The sequence below is a fragment of the Sciurus vulgaris genome, assembly GCF_902686455.1.
Source record: "Sciurus vulgaris genome assembly, chromosome: 15".
Taxonomy (NCBI): domain Eukaryota; kingdom Metazoa; phylum Chordata; class Mammalia; order Rodentia; family Sciuridae; genus Sciurus; species Sciurus vulgaris.
This window is the reverse complement of record NC_136476.1, coordinates 56,806,761-56,826,168: the sequence shown is the minus strand read 5'-3', so window position 1 is coordinate 56,826,168 and position 19,408 is coordinate 56,806,761. Positions and strand designations below refer to the sequence as shown.

The following is a 19,408-nucleotide window of genomic DNA, read 5'->3' as shown; positions in this document are numbered from 1 at the left end:
CAACACTTGCATTATATCCAGCAACAGCCATCTGATTCTCGACCCCTTGCAATTACTGCTTTGCTCAAACCTCCCTGACACCTGCGTGACTGCCCATATCCTGTTCCAGTTGGCCTTGGTGGAAGCTTCGCCTCCCACTGTTGAGCATGCCATAGGCAGAAGTGCCACACCTACCACCATCCGTGGGCTTCTCAGTGCCAGCTCCACGCTCTCCTTAGATTCTGCTTCCTAGAACGACTTCTGAAGCCAGCTCCTTGGGTTGGGTTTCCTGGGAAACTGAGATTTGTGTGCAGGGAAATTTCTCCTAAGGGCTGTCAGGAACAACCTGTAAGAGAGTAAGGGAAGCCAGCTTGACAGAGGGAGGCGTTAAACCACCGTGTGGCTGCAGTTGGAGCCTGGACCAACTCTACAGGGAGCTATGGGCTTGTCCCTAGTCAAGGAAGTGATAGCCTTTGTGTCCTGGGTGCAGACTGTTCCTAGTGACAGGGCGAGGGGGCAGTTCCTTGAGCCCAGGGCAGTTTCTAGAGAACCTCATCTGTGCTCTAGCGGTAGCAGACACTCCTGGCAGCTAGGGGGATAGGTGCCCCTTGTCCCAAAAGGGGGATCCGGGTGTTGCACCATAGCTTCTACTATCACTTGAAAGCACCAAAGGAAAAATGAGAAAGAGATGAACACTCCAAGGGACAATGGGAAAAGGACCCACTGTATAGCCTTAACAATGGCCCCAGAGATGTCCACAGCCTAAATCCTGGATCCTGTGAATTTTATCTTACATGGCAAAAGGGACTTTGAAGATGCAATTAGGTCCTTTGGTGAGATGGAGGGATGATTTATCTGGGGTCATCCAGGTGGGCCCAGTGTTATCACAAAGATCCTTATGAGGGGGAGGCAGGAGGTCAGAGTGAGTTGTGGAGATGTGAAGGTGGAATCAGGAAGTTTGAGTGACACAAGGAAGAGACCCTGGGCCGAGGAACACAGGTGGCCTGTAGGAACTGAGAAAGGTGGGGAGTTCCAGAGGCTCTGAACAGAACCAGTCCAGCCTACATCTTGACTTTAGCCTCATGAGGCTCATTTTGGACTCTCGTCCTCCAGAATTATAAGATAATAAGTAGGTGTGGTTTTCAGACACTATATTTGTAGTAATTTGTTATTGCAGCAGTAGGGTACTAATTTGGACTGGAACAGGAAATTCACGGAAGAATACATGTAATTGACCAATAAATGCAGTTAGATATAACCTAGTTACAAATAACCTAGCTACACACACACACACACACACACACACACGCACATGCACACGCACACGCACACTTACACTCTATCAAAGAAATTAAAATCAAAGCAGTAAGATACCATTTACCCATCAGATTGGTAAAAATCTTTTAAAAAGATAATTTCCATTGTTGGTGAGGATTAAGGAAAAATGGATTTTCATACTCTTTGGTGAGAGTGTTGAGTAAATTAGTATAATTTTTCTGGAAGATGATCTGAGAATATTTATCAAATAACTATAAAATATGTATCTTCATTGATATAGAAAATCAATTTCTAAGACATTATCCCAAGGTAGTAGTTAGAGTATTATCTGTAATAGTGAAAAAATAAAAACTATTCTGAATGCTTAAGGGGATAAGACTGATTGAATAAATATTGACATACCTATACAATGTTTATGTACTGCTTTCTGTGTCCAATTTGACATAGAAAAATATTAGTACATTATTGAATGAAAAGGCAGGTCAAAAAACAGTGTATTCCATAATCAAGATCTCATTAAAAATAGGCATATAAAAATGTCTTGAAGAATAGGCACCATAATTTTAGTAGTGATTATTTCTGGTAAGTTACAGTTTAATATAATTTTTAGTCTATATTACATGTCAGAAAACTATAGTACCTTTTTTTTTTTTTTAAGACTGCAAGCTAAGAGTGGTTTTTAGAGTTATAAAGGGTTATTTAAAAAAAAAAAAAAAAAAGAATATGAGACAGAGACCGTATGGTCTCCAAAGAATAAAATATTTATTATTTGGGCCTTTACAGAAGAAGTTTGCTGACCCCTGATGTATGTCTTCTAAATTTTTGCAGTAAATGAAGCAATGTTATAAATGAACAAAGAATTTATAAAAATTCCCACAGTATGGTGTTTTAAAATAAACAAATCAATGGAGAATTTTAAATATGCTAAAAGGAAAACGAGAAAATAAAAGAGGAATGAAGTAGGTAGAGAAATGTGTGCAAAAAGCCTGGAATAATTGCTAAAACTAAATCAGAACTTTGGCCCTGAGCTTCCTACCAGCCAAAGCAAGAATATATACGTGATCCATTTCGTGATCTTTAATATCTAAAGCACCCCTGTCTTAAGAGAAGAATAATAGTTTTTCTTATGATAATAATATCACTGCTGCAGCTTTATAAAGTGATTTTTGTCATGTGGTCAGACTTGGGAGTGTTTTGCCCAGAGGGAGAATAAATTCGTTTTACATGTGTGGAAGAAGAATTCTAGTGCGTCTGAAAGACCAGGTCATGACAACCCCCAGACTGACCAGGGCACTGTCCACTTCATTTCTGTTTCTCGTTGCTTCCAGGCAGGGGTCTTCTGGGAAGTGAGCTGGGGTTCCAAAGCTTGTGCTCATGTGGCTGGTGATCACAAGGGCCTCCACTGCTACCACATGGCCTTGTGAGGCCACACGCTGCCCCCACTCCCAGGCCTTCTCCCTTCTTGACCAAAAGGCTGGTGTGCACGCACAGCCCTGGGAGCAAGCCTGCCTCTGCAGGACGTAGTCGCTGGGTTCTTGGAAGAGTCACCTTTTAGGATGCCACATTGAATAAGAACTGGTCTCTGTGTGACAGATGCTGGTTCTGCCTTTGGAGGGCTGTCAGGGCAATGGATTGGAACAGGCACTTGTCTGCGTGCGGAGTGACTGCTGTAAAACAGGTCGCTGTGACAGCTTCTAATGGGAAAAGTTAGCCTCTGTGCACTCGTGTTAGCCAGTTCACTCCAGTATTCATTCATTCCGCGGCGGGGGGTAAGGTGGTTGCTCTCCACTGAGCTGTGCATATGGAGCACCTGGGAGCTTTAAAAATAGAGATGCCCAGACTCCACTCTATACTTACCCAGCCAGAATGTTCCGGAGGTGGGGCCCTAGGCGCATGTTTCCTCAATGTCTTCTGTGATTCTCACGTGTATCTCCAGTGGAAAGTGCCAGGGGTGGTGGGCTCTGGGTTCTGGCCTCTGAATCCTCATTTCCTCATTTGTCAGATGACCTTGGGTGAAGGACTTGCCTTCTCTGAATCTCAGATTCCTCATCTGTGAAATGATTTTAAAAGAATACATGTAAAACACTCGGCATGCTGTTTAATATTACAATCAGTGCTCAGGAAGAGCTATTGGTGACTGTCATCATCAGAATCATTGTCACTGAGTCTGCTGAGTTGGCCCTTGCCCTGGATCCTGGTTCTAAAAACTGAACATGGGCCTCAGTTGTGGCTGTGACTTCTTTGCATCCCTTTTTGTTTCACAGGGTCCCCTCCTTGTAGCTGAGGATCTAAGACCTGAGTCTGAGTTTGACAGCTTGCAAGACTCAAGGGCAGGGGGACCAGGGGGGGCAGGGCAGAGAAAGTAGACACAGGTGCAGAGCAGGTGTGAGGGGGACAGACAGACTCACATTGTGCATGTCACACCTGTACGAATGGATTTGAATGCTGTTGAGAAATATGCCTTCCCCATTTTTTGGAAACGTACAGTCCTCTTGGTTTATGTTTTGTTTTTCCACTTTTAATAAAGACACAGATACAGAGAAATAATTTTTCACTATGAAAAAAACCCTCCTCTGTAATTTTAGTGATACACGTCAGCTGAAGGTGGAGTTGGGCAAACTGTGAGGCGCGAGTTATGGAACCAGGTTTCAGAAGAGCAATAGCTACTTAACTTTGGCTCTTTCTCCCCACAAGGGGAGGTGACCCATTTTAGCCAGATCTACTGATTTCTCAACAGAAGTCAGAAATTTGGATTTTCAAAAGCTTGGCTCAATTTTTTTTTTTTTTTTTTTTTTTTTTTTTTTTAGTAGCACTGTGTGGAACAGATAAAATATATTTTAAGTTTGAATTTATTTTCTGTTTGCAACCTCTAATCCACGGTAAAGGACCTGCTGACTCTTGCCGGTTCCCCCTCCCCAGCTGCCTGCTAAGGGACCCCCTCCCAACTCTTGACTCCTCCCCATCTTCTGACTCCCCCATAGTTCACCTTTCACTTGACAATGACTTGCCCTCCTGCTGGGACCTCCCCGCCCCCATTCCTCCGTGTATTCTGGAAATGTGGTTCTCCTCTGATGGGTTTCTTAAGAATGGATGAAATGAGTTAAGGCACAACTGGTAATTGGCTCACTGTTATTTGGCAATGGAAAAATATTCCTTGCCAATAATTTCTCTCAACACTTTTTTTCAGGCAAAGCAACATACGGGGTAATTATTTTTAGATCAGAAATAATTTGGGTGTTATAATGTCAGTGTACATAAACCTGGTAAGATTATAGGAAGGTTTTTAAATGAGTTTTGAAACTAGTGACATATAAATTAAATGTTGAAGTACTTGCCCACTTATTACTCAAAATATCAGCTCGAATGGGTATTTTTTTTTTCCTCTTTATAAGACAGAAACACAAAGCTGGGCTTTGCCCGGTGATGAGGCCTGTCGGATGCACTTGCAGCATCTTGAGCTCTGCTCCAGAGTCCTGTGTTTCCTTTGGGATCCCTGCCCTGTGTATAGCACTCTCACCCACCCATTTCTGCAAGCCAGAGGCCTGCCTGGAATCTGGCCTCCACACCTGTTCTTCCTCGCCCACCCCATCCGTTCTAGATACTTCCTGGGTCCTGGCACTTCTACTCTCCTCTGCTGTCACCCCTCTAGCCCCCTATCATCTGGCTCTTGGGGTTTCTGTCTCCCTGAGTCCAGGGTGACCACTTGTCAGTTTGCTCTTTACACGGCAGAAGTCTTAGAGCATCTCATTGCCCAGGCCCCCCCAGTGGCCCCGCATCATCCTCAGGATAAAGATCCAAATGTTCAACATCACTTTTTTTTTTTTGGTGGTGGTGCTGGGGATTGAACCCACGGCCTGCTGCGTGTGAGGCAGGCCGTCTACCCACCGGGCCACATCCCCAGCCCCTGGACATCACTTGTAAGGTCCTGAATGGACAACTTCTCTCCAGTCCTCTTGCTTTCTGGGGCCTACCCTCTGCCTCCTCCTTTCCTTGGCCTTCATTGTTTTAGGAGCAGTTTTGGATTCACAGGACACTCAGAGGAGGGCCCACGCGTGCTCTGCAGCCTCACTCTCAACATCCCACCCCTGTGTGGCACGCTTGTCACACCCAAGGGACCTGTGCCCACACTTCAGAGCCCCTGGCTGCCCTTCAGGTTCACTCTTGCCCTCGACGTCCTGTGGGGTAGGAGGAACGTTGAGAGCCATGAACCCGTCACGGCAGGATCATGCAGAGCTGCAGCTCTGCCCTGAAGCCCACGCTCCCCAGTCCTCCCTCCCCAGCCCCCGGCTGCCGCTGATCTTTTTACTGCCTCTGTAGTTTTGCCTTTTCCAGAAAGTCCCGCCGTTGGAATTGTACAGTGTGGAGCCTTTCCAGACTGGCTTCTGTCACTTAGTAACATGCATTTAACGTTCCTTTTCCATGGCTCAGCGACTCATTCCCTTTGAACAGTGAATAATATTCCTTGTCTGGTGGTTCCACAGTTGATCTATCCATTTGTCTACTGAAGGACATTGTGGTGGCTTCCAAGTTATGAATAAAGCTGCCACGTGCATCCTCGCGCACAGAAGCTTCCAGCTCCTCCTTTCTGTGTATGCCAGGGAGGGCCGTCCCCTTCCCAGCCTCCCGTGCACCGTGCGGCGCTCTCAAGGGGGCTCCCTGCTCCCCGGTGCCTCGCTGACCCCCACGCTCCTCAGAGCTGGCCTCTGACCTCACTCCTCAGGGCTGCCTCCCTCCGCCCTGCGGGCCGTGGTCCCTCTGCCTTTCGTTCTGTGTGTCCCGCCCTCTGTGCTTTCCCACTGTGCTCAGCAGCTTGTTTCCAGCCCGAGTGAGTAAGTTTCACACTCCAGAGTCCCTACTGCCCAGCACGCGGAAAGGACCCAGTAAACGGATGAATAACTAGTTCTGAATACTAGTTCTTCCTCACCCGCGTGGACCCTCAAAGGAGCTCATAGATATTAAATAACAAACCGGGGGCGAGGGGTCTGCGCCTGTACCAGGTGCAGAGCACCCAGGACAAGGACAAGGACTCTGTTCCCACGGAGCCCACCGCAGCATGATGAGGAGTGGGCACCCACAGTTAGATGGCTGTTGACGTTCGCGAGCAGGCCTGTGCTGTTGGCCTGCTTTCCTCAGCACCTACGGCTCTCAATTTGTGTGGGTGTGTGGCAGAGATGCTTGTGGCTGAGAGGGAAGACCACCGAGTTCAGAGACTGAAAACCAGAATATAATTCCAGGAAAGTCCTCCATGAGCTTTATGACCTGGGCAAGTCATTTGCTTTCTCCAAACCTGAGTTTCCTCCTGGGAGAAATAGGAATAAAAACACTGGCTCTCTGTTGTTGAGGAGTGTGGAACTCAAACATACAGTGGACAGAGCGTGTGAGGACCCCCGTGACCATCAGCCAGCAACAAACAACTCACCGCCAACTTGTTCTGTGGTGATCTGGGCTACTTCCTCCTCTCCCCTATTATTTTGAAGCTAATCTCACACATTGGATGGTTTTGTTTGGAAATATTTCCATTTGTATTTCTAAAAGACAAGGACTCTTAAAAACCATTATCACACCTAACAAAAAACCAACACTAATTCTTTAATAGCATAAAATATTTATCTGAGGTTCAAATTTCCAATTGTCTCAGACATGTCATAAATTTTTAAGTTTGCTTTGGACTCAGGTCCACACATTATGGGTTGGTTGGCAACTCCCTAAAGCATCTCTCTCTCTTTTTTTAAATGTGGTAAAATGCATGTAACATAAAGTTTACCGTTTTGAAGTGTATGGTTGAGTGGCATTAAGTCCATTCACATTGTGCAGCCATTACCACCACCCATCTCTATAACATTTCCGTCATTCCAACTGAAACTCTGTACCCATTACACATTAACTCCCCATTTCCCATCCACCCCAGCCCCTAGCTTCCACCATTTTGCTTTAAAGTTTGCGTATGCTAGGTACCTCCTATAAATGGAATCACACAGTTGTCTTTTAGTGACTGGCTTATTTAGCATAATGTTGTTAAAGCTTCATTCATGTTATATAGCACACACCGAAATATTTTTTAAGGCTGAAAATTTTCTAATGTATTTATATACCTCCACCTATTTATCCATTCATCTATTGACCTGCACTTGGGTTGTTTCCACCTTTTGGTTTTTGGTTTTTGTGAATAATGCTGCTGTAAACATGAGTGTACAAATATCTCTTAAGCATCTTTTAATCTAAAGGCTCCCTCTTCATCTCCCTCCTCCATTCTCTTTTTTTTTTCCTCCTTGCAATTTATTTGTTGGTGAAACTGGGTCATTTGTCCTGTAGTGTTCCCCTCTCTCTGGGATTTTGCTGATGACCTCATTAACTTTTGGACTGGCAAAGGTATTTTAGAATTTGTCAATTATATTGTACTTATTCTGTGCCAGGCACAATTCTGAGTCCTTAAAAAATGCAAAATGTGTTAACTCTATGATTTGGGTACTATTCTTTTAATCTCCATTTTAAAGACAGGGAAACTGAGGTGAGACAGAAGGTAAGGGACTTGGCCTCAGTCACCCAGCCAGCAAGTGGCAGAACCAGGATTCTGGCCTGGGCAGTCTGGTTCGTTGATGCTACACTGCTGCTCTTGGGAGGTTAGTTAAAAGGAGATGATGGCTTTGATTCCTGGGAAGAGAGGATGAAAACAGGTGAAAAATTAAAATGAATGAATAAATAAAAGATGGAGATAGAAATCCCATGAACGGAGGCAATGTAATTGGCCCATGCTTGGTGAGCTTTAGGATGAGCAGTGTGTACTGGGATGTCGGGGTGATGACGGGAGAGGCCCTTCAGAGCACTCACCGAGGACGGGTGGGTGCATTGCCTTGGTGCATGTGTTAACAGAGTGCGCATGCTCACTGTTGGAGAAAACATCCAAAATAGCTGGTCTTGTTATTTAGTGGAAAAAAAGCGAGGAGAACGGCTACCTCCATCTTCCTGGTAGCCCCCCGAATTCCCCCTTCCAAGAGCTTCATATATTTTTGTGGTTAAGTTTGCATACTTTTTTAAACAACACGATACTCTAGGAAAATGGAGAATGAAATCCTTAATCCAACCCCTCACCCTGTCTGTTTCTCTCAGTCTGTTTTAGCCGTCAGCATAAACAGAGGCAGATCTTTCTATGGTTGCAGCACCTTAAAACCGGGAATCACCAATAATAAAAGAAAAATGTGAGAGAGCCAAAAAACAACAACAACAACAACAAAAAAATGGGGAGTCATGTGTCCAAGGAACTTGAACTCCAGTCCCTGGACCTACGGGTCCAGGAGGAGGGCTTTCTTTTTCTCTTGCTGCTATTTGTATCCCACCACCCCTGTCTGTTTTGGGTAGAAGAAAATGAAGCCATTGTCCAGGATTCTCTGGCAGCCATGGGATCCCTGGGAGGGGTCAAATCAAGCTGGAGGCAGTGGGGACTGATGGAAAGGGGGCTCTTTGGGGGACCGGGGGCTGGAGAGAAGCACTCCCCTTGCCCTGTCACAGATTTCCAGTGTGACCTCAGAAGGTCACTCTCTGCCTCTGTGGGGCCGGATGAGGTAAAACTCAGTGACCTCTAGGTTGTTCCAGCTTTGACATTCCTGGATGCTTGGATTCTAATAAAAATCACTATATATATATATTTTTTTTTTAAACAAAGAGGAAAGTTACATTTGTCTCAGCTGTAAAGAAAGCTTTAAGGTTATATTTCTGAAAGAAGAACACATCTTTTCTAGGAGAAATATTGGCCAAATTGAGTCTTCCTCACTGGTGAGTTAAATCAGTTAGATTTAAATCAAACCCACACAGCCCTGCCCTTTCATCACCGAGAGATGAAGCAGGAGAAATCTACCTTTGAAACTGACCTGGATTTGGAGACACTCTTTTTAATGGACCTTTAGAATGTGGACTTTCCTCTGGGCTCTGAGTTTTCTACTGATGCCTGTGAATGAAGGAAAATGATGTTGCCTGGCCCATTTCAAAAGATCCTACTTAGGAAAATGGAAAACAGCTCAGATGTCTGGAAATTTAGAGAATGATTAAAATCATTACTAAGTATCTGTCCTGTGAGGTCATCATCCAAAAGGTAGCAGATCAACTCTCAAAGGACTTAAAAGTTCGTCTAGTCCAGCTGGTCTCTGAACAGACATGAGAATGAGTCCCCCTCAAGGGGCGGGTCTTGCCAAATTCACATTCCCAGGCTGTGCTCTCTAGGTTGGGTGAGGCATGGGACTCTGGATATTTAAAAGCTCCTTCATCGATTATAATGCTAACTGAACTGGGCTTGGAAACCCCTGAGCTAGTCCAACCCATCCATTGCTATACTGAGAAGAAAACTGAGACCTAGAGAGGGGACTGGGGAGAGTCACCTGGTGGCAGAATGACCTAGAGAGGTGATCTCCAGCCCTCACCATCCTCACACTCCCTGGAAAGCAGCAGGTGTCAGGAAGATGCTGAGACACTAAGCTGCATCTTTGAAACACTGTGAAGTGGTAGAAGTGTGTCCTGCATGATTACAGACTCATGAATATGTGTGCTTACTGATAGAACCCAGAGGGACTTAGAGAAGCATCCTGAACTTGGGTAGACAACTGTTGGAAGTGGTGTTTCCTGTTGCTGTGAACTTGCTTGGAGGAAAAAAGAAACCCAAATATTTCATAAATAATTAGCATTTCCATTGATAAGTAAAATGATATTCATTCTTATGAAGTTGAACTTGAGTAACTGGGACCTTTTCTTGACTAACCTCCATAGACTCAAGGTAAGGAGGTCAAATATCTTAACACCCTTTGGGTAAAAACTTCTACATTTATTTAACTTGTGAACAAAAGATGTGATTGGAGACCTTATTACCCTCTTGTATTTCTTCTCAATGTAATTAACCTAATTCTCCCTCCTGGTGGTGGAGTGGAGAAGGGAAAGTAGGTGGCCTATTCATAAAACTGGTACAGCCAGCACTCGACATCCAGCGGGTAGGGCACAGTCTGCCGGGTTCCAGGCCCAGGGCCAGGTGCAGTCTTCTTGCAATCTCCCAGGCCCCTGTTATTCACACATACGGGAGCCGAGAGTCAGAGGGCTTATGGAACTTGCTGGAATCCCAGAGATAGTGTGGGGTAGAGTTTGGTATTGAGCCTGAGGCCATCTGTTTAAAGCCCACTATGTCTTCTCTGCTGTGCCCGGTGCCTTTGCTGGGCTGGGCTTTCTTTGGCGAATAATGGAACAGAGAGGAGGCTTAGAGAAGGAACACAGTGGGCCTGGCAGGATGCTGGCCTGGTCTCATCAGGTCCACAACCACCGACTCTCCTGTCAGATGCCGGGAGGCAGATGTCCCATAGGCAACCACTCAGCTCTGCTTGAGCTTTCCTGGTGATGGGCTGCTCAGACCCAGAAGTAAGGCCTCCTCCTAGATGAGAGCACCCTGGGACAGGAACTGTGTCTGACTCTTCTGGCATCCTCAGCACCCCTGAGACCCACTGTGTTTGTTCAGTTCCTTCACACCCCATTCCCAAAGGCATACCCTGTTACTGCGGTTCCCTAAATGGTAGCAGCAACATGCCCCCTGACTCCGCCTCCTCCACTCTTTGTGACTGGCACTGTCTGGAACAGACCAGGGCGATCCCTGCATGGAACGTCAAGAGACCTAAGTTCTAGTTCTGGAGAAGATTAGGCAACAATTCTAAGCCTTAGTTTCCCTGAACATTGCTGGGCCGACTGATTGCTAAGAGCCCACTTCTGATGCTCAAGAGGCCACCATGGTCCTTCAAAAGCCCTGCCAGCCTTGGCCCCAGGCCAGTCCAGGGCTGGACAGCCCTCTCTGAGGCACATCGAAATACCAAAGATGGCCTGATGCATCATGCGTAGGGACCTGAAAACTGTCACCAAGACCAGCTGAACCAAGGCATTCTAGGAGAGTCTTTCAGATAATTAGCCTTAGGACTTCTGAGTGTATATTAGGAACTCCAAGACTATCTCCAGGTTTGCTAATCTCTAGGAGGACCTGCAGAAAGCCTATGCTTGTATCCACAGTTATGATTTATAACAGCAAAAGGCTACAAATACAAAATAATTCAGCCAAGGCAAAAGGCTCATGGGGGAAGTCCAGAGGAATCCGGGTGTGACCTTCCAAGAGGGCTGTCCCAGAGGAGTCACGCAGGTGGTGCTCAGTTCCTCTGGCAACAATGGCAGCAACACTGTGGATACTGGAAAATTCATTAGTCTCAGTGTCCAGGGTAGTCACTAGGGGGCTGGTCACATAGGCTGGCACACACCTAAATCCACACTCCCGGAAGGAAATCAGGTGTTTCATGGAAACCACACGGTTCACACAATTTAGGCTCAGTGACCCACTCTTACATAAGTGTAATGACTCTTGAAATCCAAGTTTCCAGATCCCAGGCAAGGGCCAACCTCTCTAGCAGAATTTTCTAAAGACACAGTCTCAGACCTGCTGTCCAAACCCTTTCCTGCTCAGAGGACGTACCTTGCATAAGGTTCATGAGTGGGGACGCTGGAGCCGGATTGCCTGGGTTTGCATCCTGGCCTGCTATTTGCTAGATAGGGAATTGAGGGCAAGTTATCTAATCTTTCTGTGCCTCTGTTTCTTCATCTATAAAACAAGAATAATGATGGTGCCCACCTCATAGAGCTGGCGTGGGGATTGAAGGAGCTGGTCTGAGTAAAGCACTTGAACAGCGCCTAGCCCATGGGCAGCACTTGGTGGCACCTAGAGCTTGGCTGCTGTTATTATTACAATTGTTGGAGTTATTTAAGATTCAGTGGTGCTAAAGATACGTGTTTGGTTGCAAAAAAATTTTCCCAAAGGAACCATACTTGCTAACTGGGAATATCCTGCATGTGCTGTAGGTGGTCCAAGCAGGGCTGGAACGTGACTTTAGCATACAGGGGGACGTTTAGAACCTCTGGGGTGGGGTGGGGACTCAGTCACTGAGAGTCTCCTGAACACTGGAGAATTCACACCGGATAAATCCTGAGGAGGGCAGTTGATGGAGGTAGGAAAAGCTGAGCGTGCCAGGAGCCGTTCAGCTCCCAAGTCCACTAACTGAAACAGCTTGGCCTTCTAGCTTCTAACCTGTGCAGCGGGGAGAGCACCAGCTTCTGGTTCCAGTGATGTCATCAGCTTGCTGGTGATCGTGGGCCAGCCCTGCCACTCCCCAAGACTGGAGGAGAGATTCCTAGTCCCCCAGCTGTGGCGAACTGGGTTTCTAGGTGTGTCTCGGGCTGCACTGCTACGACTTACCTGAGCCCAGGAGACAAAACACGTGCCCACACTGCACAAAGCAGGTTGATTACTTACAGAGTAGCAGCAAGTGACAGCCTAGGACTTGTGATGGGCCAGCCTCCCAATACATGGGAAAGCTGCCCAGGATGGATGGAGTCTCCAGAGCATGCCCCGCTTCCCTGCAGCTGAGGCACCCCAGAAAGCAGCTCACCCTGGGCTTTTTACCTTGGGTGCCAGATGACACGCTGGGCTCCAGGGATGAATGTCATCTTGGTTTCTGCAGGACAGGAAGACAGCTGGACTCCTCTGGTCGGTCCCCCTTATCTCAGGAGGTTGCATCCGCTGTAACTCCACAGTGATCCTTGAGAAGCACAGACGAGAAATGGGGAGAACTGGGTCAGCCCGAGGCCACCTGGAGAACTGTCCTGCACGAGGGGCCTCTCTGGAGCTGAATCTGGGTTAACGTGCTGGCAAGTTCCAAGGGCTCTGAGTTAGAACCCAGGGTTCCTTTTAGACTGACCCACACAACCCAGACATGCTTCAGCCCTGACCTCTTTTCCTGGTCTTGTCCTTTCTGCTCTTTGCTGGCTGCCCTCTGTGTATGTGACTGTCCACTCTGGTTTGGAGGTCATGGCCAAGACCTCCAAACCAGACATAGACAGTGGCCAGGAACTGTTGTGGCCTGGGAAGTGTGTCTGGGTGGCACCCCACCACCCCTCTCTCTAGACTCTGTCTTTTCTCTACTGAGTGACAGGCAGCATAGAGGTACAGAGGGGTCACCCTCCAGGGGATAGTACAGTGAGGGATAAAAAGCAGGTTGCCCTGGATGGGATTCTGGGTTGCAAGTGACAGAAACTGGGTTCAAGCTAACTTCAAGGGAAAGAAGAGGTTGATTGTCTCAGAACTGAATCTTTCAGAGGCTTTGGGAAGGCTGGCCCCAGGGGCTCTGGCTTCGTCATCAAGACCTGGTTCCCCTCTCCCCTCCCTTCCTCTCTGTTTACTGTATTCTTTTACATCTTTTCTCCTCTTGGTGGCAAGATGACAGCCAGCAACTCACAGCAATGCCAGCAACAAAGTGATTCTTTTTCCTAACATATACACACAAAAAACCCCATGTCCTTTGATCAAGTCTCAATGGACCTATTGGGGTCAGCGTTCCTCTCTGTCCAGGTCACTGTGGCCACAGGGATGCAAGTGGCTCATGTGGACTGAGGGTAAAGGAAAGGTTATTCCCCAAGGAGAAGCTGGGTTTTGTTTCCAGGAAGAAGAAGGTGTGGATGTTGAGCTAATCTGCTCCCTCCCTTAAAGAGCTCACGGTCTTCTTAGGGGAAACAGACATAGAAGCAGAGAAATAGCAAAGGGGCTCCAGCTAAAGTAAACAGATGCAAGTTAATAGAGCAGAATGGAGTCTCTGCTCTGTTAAAATCTTTATGTCAGTGAATTTCAAGGATGAAAACAGCGGAAGGAATGTCTCCTACACAAGGGGAACTGTGATATGTGTGTGTGCGTGTGTGTGTGTGTGCGTGTGTGTGCGTGCTCACACTCATGGCATGCATGCACATTGAGGATGGAGTATACAGGCGGAGTTCGTGTGGGAGGTGACCTTTGTCTTAAGCCTGTGTAGCTGTCACTGTGACTGCCCCATTCAGATCCCCTGGGCATTACTTTGCGCTCCCATGCTGCCCTGGCAATTTCCACGTGCCAGGATCTTGCAGCAGTGACTGCCAAGGGTTGCTGGATGAGTATCCCAGCTCCCTGGGGCCCCAGAGCTCCCAGTGGGATTGAACTCCAGGAACCTGCTCAAGGATGCACCTGGGTCAGCTGTACTTCCTGTTGTTTCCTGGCTCCATGTCCTTACCCATGCTTTTTGGGGTCACCTCACAAATCAGCATCCTTGTCTCAGGGTCTGCTTTTGGGGGAAACCAGCTAAGACAGCCTGGAAGAATGCCTAAGATTTGGATGGATAGAGGTAACTGTGGGGAGAGGAGCAGGAGCTGGAACAGTGAGCCCCAAAACAGAGAAGAAAAACGGTGAATCCAGTCTAGCCTAAATGGGTGTTTTCAAATCTTTCTAACTGTGATCCATGGTAAGATGTGTATTTTATAATGCGATATGGTACATTCACACCTACACACACACATACACACCCGCATGCACACATCTAAAACAGAATCATCATGAAATGAAAGCTTCCTGTATACAATGTATTCCTGTTCTGTGTTGTTAAAAATTCCTGCCCAAAACCTGCTAAATTAACTTGATGTCTTACCAATAGGGTAGCATCTGCAGCTTGAGAACACACTGGGTGAAGGGGAAGGGTGTAGGAATCAGAGTAGTGGAAGATGAGGAAGAAAGTCAGGTTAGATCAGACCTCAGGGGGCTTGAATGTCCAGGCTGAAATATTTGCATCTGACTCTGGAGCTGTAGGGAACCACTGCAGACTTTTGAGAAAGGGAATGACAAATTCCTAGCTGAGCCTCAGGGAGACTCACAGCAGCATGGGAGATGGGCTAGAGGAGGGAAGGTGTCCACTGAGGAGCCTGTTGCCTGGATCCTGCTGAAAAACTACAGGTCTGCCTTGGTGCTGGGGCTGGGGGATGGACAGAGCTGACAGTGGGGGCCTGGGCCTCAGTGATTGATTGGAGGAGAGAAGGAAGCCAAGCGGGTAAAGCCATGAGCCACAGGGATCCAGACTGGCTGGCTGGCTGGCTGGGAGAAGGGAGGGGTCATCCTTTGGTTCCTGATGAACTATTTATCAGGGCATGAAACTTTCATTAATATTATTCCAGTCTGAGAGCCTGGAAATGTCATAAAGGACTTGTTGAGCGGTCAAGCACCTGCCACTCAGTGCGTGCAGGAAGCTGAACGGTTCCCTGGGCGCCATAAGTGTGAAGTAGCCGTGCTGGAGGATTCTTGCTTCTTGATGGATTTCATTCTTATGACTCCTCCAAGTGCCGCTGCTCTCCCCTTGGTTGAGGCGCTTGGGGTCCCCCTAGCCCATCGACCTACTTCCTGCACCATTAACAGCGAGCCAGGCTGAGGGGCTGCGGGTGGTGCTGCCTGCTTTCCTGTTTTGCAAATCACTTACCTGGCTAGGGACCTGCCGGCCACTGGGGATGTTCACAGGGTCCCTCCCTTTCTGAAGCTCATGGTCCTGTTGGGAGAAGCAGACACAGAAATAGACATAGAAGCATACATGAGGTGGAAGGGATTCTCTGCTCTGTTAAAACTTGTGCAAGCAGTGAATTTCAGGAAGGAAGACAGAGGAAGGAAGGGGAACTAACTCTGAGCAGCAACTGTGGGTATGTGGTACTAGTTGCTTTGTGTACTGAATAACTTAAGTATTATAGTTAGCTCAATTGGTGTTTTATGGGTAATAGGAACCCCACCCCCAGGAATGGCCTCTATGTGTCTGTGTGGGAGAGGGAGAGATGCTGTGCATTAAAACATATTTTTGGGTCCTGTCTTAGACCCAGACTCTGGATGTGCTTGTATAGGAGTGGAAGTAGGAAGAAGGAAGCCAGGGAATCTGCATTTTTAATAAGACTTCCAGGCTATTCTTTTTTTTTTTTTCAGGAAAAAATGCACCAAACACATTCACATTTCTTCTCTCTCTCTCTTTTTTAAAGCAAATGACAAAGACCCAGTTTATCAGCTTTTTTAAACCTAAGCTTAACATTACATATTTAAACAATTGTCAAAACTTTACTAAGTTGCCAGCATTCATGCACAACTAGAAGACATCCTTAAATTTATATTAAACCAGAAACTTATTACCATTAATGCATTAATATCTTCCATTACTAAATAGTGAAATAAAAAAACCAAATTATTTCCACAGGAGACTCATCCTGGCAATGTTAGCTCACAGCAGGCTGACACTACTTGGCTCTCATGTCAAACACAATGGAAAGCAGATCCATGCTGGTGTTAGAATACAATCTTGTCCTAGCACTACTCAAAGTCAAGGCGCGTCTTGGATTATGTTTAATAAAAAAGCAAAGTGCATACAGAGATTACAACACTTTTAAAGACAAAAAAAAAAAAAAAAAAAAGTGGTCCTATTGTGTGGTCCCAACAATAAACTCAGAAGTCTATGACAAATAGGGGCTCCAACAAGCTGTTTATAAATACTTTAGATTAGGTACAGTTATACTGAAAGTTGAGTTTGTCTGAAATCTTCAAAAAAAATGTTCCTGTTAATCCTCAAATGGTGCTTGTTGTAGTTTAACATTTCTGTTAAATGCATGCGTTGAATTACTTGTTATGCAAGCGTAGCAGCTTCTCCTTACCATTTATCATAAGGACCTTAACTGGCTGCCTTCTTCAACTTCTACTGTTTCTTGACCATTCTTTATTTTTATTTATTTTTTATTTTTAAGTTGTGGATGGACACAATATCTTTATTTATTTATTTTTATGTGGTGCTGAGGATCAAACCCAGTGCCTCACACGTGCGAGGCAAGCACTCCACCACTGAGCCCCAGCCCCAGCCCATTTCTTGACCATTCTTGACAATTCTTTTTGTAGTGATTTTTCTGCCATTTACTATTTTGGTAGAGGTTGATATAGATTTGAAGTTACTCATCCCACTGCTGCCAAATGATGTAGAAGAGAATGAAGTAAGGCCACCGTGACCTAGTGGCTAAATGAAGTAAATCCTGAATCAAATGAAGAAAATCCACCTCTAAATGATGGAAATTCACTAAAAGCAGAGAAAAATGAGCCTGTACCTTGGTTTCTGCTTCCTCGGGGACCCCTTCGGTTCCCAAAAAAGTCTTCAAGTGGGTCTTCAAAGAAGTCGAATGAAAACGGGTCCCTTCCATCAAAAAATTCCCTGAAGACATCATCTGGGTTCAGGAATGTGAAGCCAAACTCAAAAGGACTGTCAAAATGACTTCCACCTCCACCATTTAAGCCTTCTTTGCCATACTTGTCATAGATGTCCCATTTTTCAGCATCTGATAACACCTCATATGCCTCAGCTACTTGTTTGAATTTTCTCTCTGCTTCTTCTTTATTCTCAGGATTTTTATCTGGATGCCACTTTAGTGCCAGTTTCCGATATGCCTTTTTGATATCTGTACGCCTAGAACTTCATAGTAATCCACCGTGTTTTAACAGATTGTTGGAACAAGTCTGAGGTCGCAGGACAGGGCAGGCGGCCAGGTGCTCTTGGTGCGGCACCACTGGGCTGGTGGCGGGGGCAGCCCAGGCCATTCTTATGTGTGCCAAAGTATGAGAATCACTGATGAGGCAGACCTTATTATCCCCATGTTGCAGATGAGGAAACTTAGGCTTCAAAAGTTTTAGGAACCCAACCATGCTCAGTCTGTGAATATCTTACTCCATCCCCCTCACTTCAGACCTACTGATCTGCTAGTGCTTCTCCGGGCACCCTGCCTGGTCTCAGAACCTCAGCCTCAGCAGGGCTTCCTTCTGTTTTGCACACTAACCTGCCCACTCTATTCAGATAGAACCTCCTCCATGAAGCCTTTCAGGCCTTCTCACACTCCCCTTCTCTAGTGGGTGAGGCTTCTCCCTGCTCTGGGCTCTCAAAGCATAGCTTGCCTGCAGCCCAGACAATCTTGTCTGTAGCAAATCTTTCCCCCCAGAGTGCATCTCATACACTTACTTCCTGCATGCCCAATTCCCGGCATCTGATAAGACTGCTCAGGGACCACTCGAGGAGTGGTTAATTCTGATTGGCAGGAGGGGACATCAGGGTATTTCATGGAGTGGGGGGAGGCATATCTGAGCAGAGACTTGCAGGATGAAGAGAAAATGAGGATTTTGTAGCCTTTGGTGCTGCCGGTAGGTTTACGCTCCCCACTCTGCTCCGCTCCCGACTCATTGTCATTCGTGGCTTGCAATCGAATGTAGAGAGCCAGCAAGATCCCTAGGGTCTGTGGGCTCAGATAAAGTTGGAGGATCAAATTCAGTTCATCACACATACTTAAAAGCACCTACTCGGTGCCATAGGTGCAGCAGATCCAAAGATGAATAAGACCCTGCCCCTGCCGTAGCAAGGGGACTCCTAGCTTTTTTGGAGGAACTATCAGATTGTTTAAATTTTATATATATAATTCTCTAAAACTTAAAAAAGTATCCAAGTGAAATTGAGGTCTTAAAGGTTTAAATTAGTGGAATTTAGCCCCAAATCCTTTAAATGCAAATGAGGTGATCACAGGGAAGAAGTAAGAAGAATTGAGAGGGATTCAGAGCCAGCTCCAGGACATGGATGTACCCCTGTCCTGCTGCCCCCACCTTGCTCTTCACTGCCTAGGAGGGAGGGATCTCAGCAGGCAGGTCCCAGAGTTGGAGAGCACCTCCCAGGCAAGGCTGTTTTTAAGGGACCATTGGGACCCTGGGAGTTAGCAGTGGGACACTGACTCTGTAGGTGGCACAGCCAGATCTCTGGAGGGAGGGACAGGTGAGAGGTGTTCTCTAAAACTGAGCATGCAAAACCAGGATTTTCCTGAACCATTCTAAATGGTCTGTATTTGCAGTTTTTTGTCTGCATATCATGTGTGAGAGCAACGCGCGATGATGAGATTCGAGGCTGAGATTGATGCCAGGTTAATTGAATGGTGTTCGTTGGGAAAGTGTGTCGCTGCCGGTGTGCCTTTCTTCTCCTGGGGGGGGAGGCACTGGGCCCCTCAAGTCCATTCCCAGGGCAGTGCCAGGGTCCTGGCAGAGCCACCTGAGTGCAATGGTATGATTCAACCCAAAGGTGCAAGTGGTGACAGGTGCCAGCACCTGCAGTGGATACTTGGGGCGAATGTGGTGTGCCCCGGTCCTGACTGCTGGACTGTCTGGGAGCAAGAGGCCCTGGAGGTGAGGATACTGTTTTGAGACATGATAGGCACAGGGCTCCCAGCTGTCTCTTTATCTCTGTGTCCTGGATGGAGT

The 19,408-nt window shown here is 46.7% G+C and overlaps 1 protein-coding gene and 1 pseudogene across 2 annotated transcripts in view; one reads left to right on the top strand and one right to left on the bottom strand.

Annotated features, from left to right (window-relative positions):
• Positions 1-19,408, top strand: part of GABBR2 (gamma-aminobutyric acid type B receptor subunit 2) — a 347,122-nt gene that overhangs the window by 42,432 nt on the left and 285,282 nt on the right. The gene's annotated exons all lie outside the window — the stretch shown is intronic.
• Positions 10,188-17,613, bottom strand: LOC306644889 (dnaJ homolog subfamily B member 6-like; annotated as a pseudogene). The gene is made up of 4 exons: positions 16,971-17,613; positions 15,585-15,650; positions 14,766-14,797; positions 10,188-10,296 (listed from the first exon to the last, which is right to left on the bottom strand). The product of its transcript is annotated as a dnaJ homolog subfamily B member 6-like (transcript).